The following is a 7,500-nucleotide window of genomic DNA, read 5'->3' on the forward strand; positions in this document are numbered from 1 at the left end:
TCTATGACGACTATGATTATGATCATGTAAGAATCCATGCACGTTTATGTTTAAGAACAAGAGCACTAGATGCTATATGACAAGCTTAAGGCATGGAATAGAACAAGTAAGAACATGATACCGAAGACGATCTTAGGTTTCCCCTAATCGTCCGGTTTAGAATCGTGCCATGATTATGTTATGTTTAGGCCTCGATACATAGAGTGTATTCTTGGCAATGCGGTTTTAGGTTCCCCCTCAACCGCCATGACACGTATAGGAAGTGAAGCCTATAACAAGTTAAGATAAGACTATGACGGCTCTAGTATGCACGACCGTCTAGTATGCAAGTCCCCACACACGTATAATCAACCGTCAGGTTGTAATGTAGACACGTGGTGACCGTAGGTTTCCCCTTGAGGTTGCCTATAGCCTAGGATTTAGGGGAACTCACTGAGACATTATGTCTCATCCCAATCCTTATTTGTTTCAGATAAACAGGTTGGATTTGCAAGCTTGAAGTCGGATGGATATTTCAACAAGTGTGCGTTCGTGTCGCTGCAGGATGCTTTGGATTTTTAAGGATTAATTATATATGTATGGTTGAGATGGTTATGTTATTTATGTTCGGACGCAATTTGTTGTATAAATATTCGTTTGTATGTAGTTTATGTTGTAAATTTTAATGTATCCAGTACTAATATTGACACACGTGCTAGACTTTCTAGATACGTCTGGTATGGGTGTTACATTTGGTATCAGAGCAGGTCGATTCAGATCGTGCCATGGGTCATTAAATTACAACTAAGGTAGTGGGACCATTGAGTTTCGGGTAAATGTTTTAATTGTCGTTGTTAGTTGAGCCTGATCAACTCAATTTAGCACTCGACGGTTAGAACGGATGTCTGAGAGCTGAATAGGACCCAGGATGAACGAAGTATGTGATGAAGATGCACTGGAAAGTGTGAACTCAGAAGTAAGAACTTGGATAAGTATTAGTAAGAGTTTGATCGTGCCAAAAGGTGGCTGGTGAACTAATCAAGCACAAGAGTGAATCCTCCGGGAATGTAAGGCATGTTAAGAAAGAACGTTCCGACAAATTCGAGTATGATGTTAGTGATACTTCATGTATCCTTAAGTGAAGAACTTGGAATATATATATATTCTGGAATGTCAGTACAAGGATACAAGATAGATATAAGTCGACATATGATAACGGAGTCGGCAGGCTCTCAGGAATAGCGATATGTGAATGAAGTTAAGGACAAGTATGCTCGGAAAGTTGCGTAAGTGGCAATGTAACGAGGTAAGCTTTTCATAGTGGAGGAAGTTAAGGATTCAAGAGAAAGTTTATGTTATCAGAAGTAAGGCATTGATTTCCGGTGTGCCAAGAATTGTATCGAAAAAGGTTGATGTTGCCATGCATATGTTACAGAATATTTTACGACGATAGGAATGAATGATGTGCATTGTATACTTGAGAATAAGAATTTTATGCAATAAATGTTTCCTGAAAAATAGAGTTGGAGAAGCTCACCAATAGCAAGCCTGTGATGAAACTCCCCGTTTTGTGAAATTTACTAGTTTGTTTCTATGGCTTGCAATGACTATTGGAGAGATGTCTTCACAATAATATTTTACGTGATGAAAATCTTTTATGACATCAAGTAACGAATGCACATCACATTCTATGATTTCTAAGGAACAAAGTGCATGGACAAGTATTAACGGAATCGATACGGTTTAAGGTAGTTTTGGAAGTTAATGTGTCAAGAGTCAAGGAAGAGCTCAGATCAAGAGTTTGGAAGTTCCGGTATTGATATGGAAGTCATAGAGGTGAAGGTATGAATTAAGAAGTTATGAGAAATCACAAGGTTCTCGGATTATGTGGAATTATGACGTATCTCTCGAACCTATGTTTTGCTTAATTGACTCCCTAAGGCTCATTATGAAATTGAACTATAAAGTTTAAATAATATTTAGAAAGATTTACGCGTATGGCCGATTGAAGTTGATATTTTGGAAAAAAAATTCACAAGAGATTTTCTAGGAACCGGTTTGCTATAACACTCGTAGAACGGGCTAGACTTATTAGAGTCTAGGTTTGATGGCACGTGTGTGTTATCAACTCGTTCTATGATTTTAGAGCAACAGCCGGGGCCTAAACTTAATATGTTTATAAAGTAGAAAAATCATCAACGTCAATGACCCGTGCGCTAGTTTACGAAGTTTTCTTTAAAAGAAAAAAAAAATTAATGAGCAAGCATTGGTATGATTAAGAAAAATATAGTCCGCGAGAATGCGAAGGTACAAGGATTAGATATTCAAGAAAGTCATGTTCAAGTGCTAGATGGGTTTGTTAACAGATTTTGAGTTTACTTGAAAACAAGTTCAAATATGATATGTGTGGTAAATGCAACCAGCAAGAACATAAGGTTTACCCCCGAGTCAAGTATTATGAGCATAAGATAAGTTATCATGAGTTTTGATCCTACAAGGTAGTGGTAAGAACTAAGTGTAAGGTTGTGAGTTGGGTGCAACATGGGAAATCTTGAGAACAGTTTAAGAAGTTAGTATTCAAGTGGTAAGCATGAATTGAAGTTTCAATTGCTCGAACGGGTTAGAGTATTAGTTTAAGCCAACCGGTGGGAATCAGAGTAGCGCCATGGAACACATGGGAGTTTTAGTATGTATGAAGCTTCGTGAAGAATGTTCGGTTGGTAAGGCAAGTTTAGCAGAAGCATCATAAGACAAGTTAATGTCAAGAGGTTCAAGGATTTCCTACGAATATGTAAGCGGTATTGTGAGTATGTATATCAGTTAAGAATGTAAGAATCTACCTTCGGAGTTAAGTATGTTATTATGAAAGGAGATGCAACTCTCGAGTTGTGCAATGAGAATCATACTTTCGTATACGATACTTGTTGAGTGAAAACGATACTTGTTAAAATATGTTAAGTCATAATTTTAAAGCTTTTAAAAGTTAAGATTGGTATTATGGAACTTGGGAACGATATTTTATTTAAACTCATGGAATTATACATTTTCGAAACTGATGGAGTACGTCGTAAGTAAACTCACTTAAGACGTACAAAACTTCAGGACCAACTTGTCGTGGACAAGTTTTGGGCGAGTTGTTAAATCTTTTTCCAAAAATATCGAAACTCGTCCGGTGGTTCCTTTATACAATCAGTTTTGGAAATGATAAAATCTTTTAGTCATATATAAATTCGTTCCGAGAACCCAAATACCAAAGTTTAAGAAAAATTTCTTTAAGGACGATTTTAGAACACGTATCATTATCATTCAACAAGAGGCGGCACATAAAAGTATGTACATGTTATGGAGATGACAATGTCCGTATGAAGCCAATACCATGTAGGATACACGGAATTGTATTAAGAGTCTACGATGTATGTGCAAGTGGATGTGCTAGTAAGTTTCAAGAGTATGTGAACCATAATGTTGATTAATAGATTATCAGATGAAGTGGTGAGTTGATTACACTTTTCATGTCAAGTTATGTGAGTTACCCATTGGTTCGGGTGCGATAAGATGCAATGAGATTGCAATGAGATCGAAGATTTCCTAAGGCTCTGAAAAGAGATAAGAGATTCATGGAATCGTCTAAGTGAGTAATGAAAGTAAGAGGCATGTATCTCAAGGTACAGTAAGTAAGATAATGTATGAACTATATGTTTACATGATAAGATGTTTTAAATGCAAGAGAGCACTGCAGGGCAAACCTGGTTTCTGGTAGGATCCCAGTTTACAGGCAAATCCTGAGTGTTTTAGATAATGAAAAGTTACTATGAATGGTTCATACTAAGTGGATAAGTTATAGATTCAAGATAACCAATTCGCATGTAGCAAAAAGGTAAGTTTCAATCATGATGTTCAGAGATAGTTCTGTGATTTTGAGTAAGAGACTAAGATTGAAGAGACTATTTTCTTTTGTGAGGATTAAGTAAGAAGAGTGAGTTACATGTTTAGATGGGAAATTATACGATGAACCCCTTGAGAATGTATGATTAGAATATGTATGGCTTAGACCAATGATGATTGGTAAGTGATTTCCAAATTTCGAGGACGAAATTTCTTTAAGGGGGGTAGGGTGTAACATCCCGCTAAATTATCGACATACCGCAATATCACTGAACATGTCAGAGAAGAAATATTATGAAGGGTAATGTGGTAAATTCACGTTAGGCCAAGAGATATTTTTCATTCATTTTTCCCATTCTTATCCACACAAATCAGAAGCATATTCCCTCATCCTCTCCCTCCTCTCACGGTTTTTCCTCCCTCTTCACTCTTAATTTTTAATTTATTATCCAAACTCTAACCAATCCAACAAGCAATCCTTCTATCATGAATCTTGGATGATTTGAAGCGTGATTTATGTTTACAACTCCTACTTCTCTTCTTCTTCCTTGCTGGCCGATACATCCTTTCCTTTCTCATACTTGGAATGTTGATTCTTCAAGCTTTAGTGGTTGTATGCATGTATTGCTGACGTGGTAGAGGAACAAGAAACTCAAATCAGTGTCTGGGTCATAAGTTGGGAATGGAAGCTTTTCAGACTAATCAAAGTAAGTTCTCTAGCTCAATTCCCACCCTTAGGTTTGTGTGATTTTCTAAGCCTAGGTGTTTGAATTGATGTATAATTGCAAGAGATTAGTGGAGAAAGCACAAGCTGAATTAGGGTGTGTGAAATATGGATTTAGGTTTAATAAATTGGGGTTTAATCTACTGCAGGTAGGGCTTATATGCTGTTTGGAATGGTAGAATCAAGTGCTTAAGCTATTATATGAATGGATTTACGTTGATGCAAGAGGTGAAATTAAGTTTTGGCTTATGAGTGTGAACGATTTATACCTTGGGTTGACAAGAACATTAGAGTTGTTGTAGTTGCTGTTGAAGTAGCAAGATTGGAAGGATGGATAAGTAGAAACTATGGCAAAAGCATAAATCTAGGAATAAGCTGTTTTGCAGAAGTGCTTAGCAGGTAAATAAGCTGTTTTAGACAGCTGACAGAAAAATGTTTGCTGGATATTTAGATTCGTCATTCAATTCCCTTCAAATCGGATATAAGTTTCGTGCAATTCGGAATAGAAATGAATTCGGAAAATATGTTTTAAGTTTTGTATTTTCTGCTGAATTCTGGTTACGGATTTTGGAACAGGGCTCCACCGAAATGGCAAGAACTTTCTTACTGTGATTCGGAATCGAGCGGTTGTTGTTGCTATGGATAGCTAACGGAATTCCCGACGCCTTGACATTAGTTTCACTAAGTTCGGTTCAAAATTGAAGTCTGTAGTCGTTTTTGAAGTTGGAGACCAGAAGTGGGATTCGGAGCCAAACCATGATTATAAGTTGCTTTGTTGTGCTAAAGTTTGGATGCTCAAGGGTTTAAACAGAATTACAAATGAGTTGTGGAGAATGTTTGAGGTGAGTTCTTTAGATAGTTTTCCTACCTTGGGTTTGTGTGTGTGTCCATGTGAGAATCATGATCATGCTAGTTTATGAATTAGAGAAATTAGTACCCCTTTGTGCCATGAATTGCCAAGAAATGTTGTTAGTGTTTGCAATACTATTTATTATTACTGTTTTCTTATTCAAGTTGCAAAAAGGGAAATAAGTGAGCAAACATTTAACCATTGATCGGCAACACATGGTACACGAGATTAAGATAACATGTATTACGTTTGGGTAGCATATGATCTCTAAGTGCTGGGAATTTATAGAACCTCGACTTAGATACTCGAGAACGACCATGCTATTATGTAACTTAAGCACATTAGGTAGAAGTTATGTATGATCAAGATTATGCACGAAATGATTCATCGCTAATCGAGTAGGTTACAGACTCGTGATGATCATTTACGTAAGTTAAGTATAAGACCTTTATGCTTGAATAAGACTTTAAGCAAGACGTAGGTGCTCGTGTCTCTTGTTATCCACGCCAGGGGGATACGGGAGGTTCTCGACCTAAGGGGAACGGTTTAAGCCGCAAGGGACCCGCACGACACCGAGGGAGTCCGATGTACGTACATCGGTCATGTATGGGATTGATCTCGGGGTTACTCCACCCGGGACTATCCGTAAAATGAATCAAGATAATATTGTTTGTTCAACGCTAACCTAATGAATGAACTTATGTACGTTTATGTATGTTATGATTATGATTCTATGACGACTATGATTATGATCATGTAAGAATCCATGCACGTTTATGTTTAAGAACAAGAGCACTAGATGCTATATGACAAGCTTAAGGCATGGAATAGAACAAGTAAGAACATGATACCGAAGACGATCTAAGGTTTCCCCTAATCGTCCGGTTTAGAATCGTGCCATGATTATGTTATGTTTAGGCCTCGATACATAGAGTGTATTCTTGGCAATGCGGTTTTAGGTTCCCCCTCAACCGCCATGACACGTATAGGAAGTGAAGCCTATAACAAGTTAAGATAAGACTATGACGGCTCTAGTATGCACGACCGTCTAGTATGCAAGTCCCCACACACGTATAATCAACCGTCAGGTTGTAATGTAGACACGTGGTGACCGTAGGTTTCCCCTTGAGGTTGCCTATAGCCTAGGATTTAGGGGAACTCACTGAGACATTATGTCTCATCCCAATCCTTATTTGTTTCAGATAAACAGGTTGGATTTGCAAGCTTGAAGTCGGATGGATATTTCAACAAGTGTGCGTTCGTGTCGCTGCAGGATGCTTTGGATTTTTAAGGATTAATTATATATGTATGGTTGAGATGGTTATGTTATTTATGTTCGGACGCAATTTGTTGTATAAATATTCGTTTGTATGTAGTTTATGTTGTAAATTTTAATGTATCCAGTACTAATATTGACACACGTGCTAGACTTTCTAGATACGTCTGGTATGGGTGTTACAGCATATTCTATGCCCTAGCGAGGAAGGACCTCGCTATCAAAAACGCCAAGAGGGCAAGACTTGCATTACTTGTCATGTTTCTCGACACACTTCTATTTGACTGGCCTTGTGTGGGTTGAGTTTTGTGGGGAAGTCGAAACGCGGTGCCTTTGCCCACCAAGTGTTGTGCACGGACGACACTTCTATTGCATATACACTCAATGTGTTGCGTCGGTAGCCTCTTCAGAGGATGAGCTCAAAACTCAAACGTCCACCTACGTTCTTGCGATTTTGCACTCTTTGGTCGAAAAATCAAAATAAGTCGAGGCGTTGTCGGTTTTCCACGAAACTTGGCAGATCCTCTGCATGTATTTTTATAGAGATGCCTGCAAAAAACCAGCTCAAAACTCGAATTCTAGGTCGACTAGCGCGGATGTCGTGCTTTCTTGACGTTTTGACGCTTAAAAATTCGTAATTAACGAATCCCGCGTGCAAAATCCCCAAAATTTCTTGGGGGAGGCCCTTATGATGGACTAAACATGGCCGAATATTTGGGGGACAAAATTTGACCCGTCGGTGAACGCGCACTTGGGGGAAAATTGAGATTTTGCACTCTTTGGTCG

The 7,500-nt window shown here is 38.2% G+C and overlaps 1 long non-coding RNA gene across 1 annotated transcript in view; it reads left to right on the forward strand.

Moving 5' to 3' along the window:
* LOC146913792 (uncharacterized) overlaps window positions 1-665 on the forward strand; it is a 2,740-nt gene extending 2,075 nt beyond the window's left edge. Inside the window, exon 4 of the long non-coding RNA XR_015015044.1 lies at window positions 473-665. This is a non-coding gene — a long non-coding RNA (uncharacterized LOC146913792). The remainder of the gene's footprint in view (window positions 1-472) is intronic.
* Window positions 666-7,500: the final 6,835 nt, after the last annotated feature.

Source organism: Medicago sativa, chromosome 6, assembly GCF_051527215.1.
Source record: "Medicago sativa cultivar Bolivia chromosome 6, Bolivia_mono, whole genome shotgun sequence".
Classification (NCBI taxonomy): domain Eukaryota; kingdom Viridiplantae; phylum Streptophyta; class Magnoliopsida; order Fabales; family Fabaceae; genus Medicago; species Medicago sativa.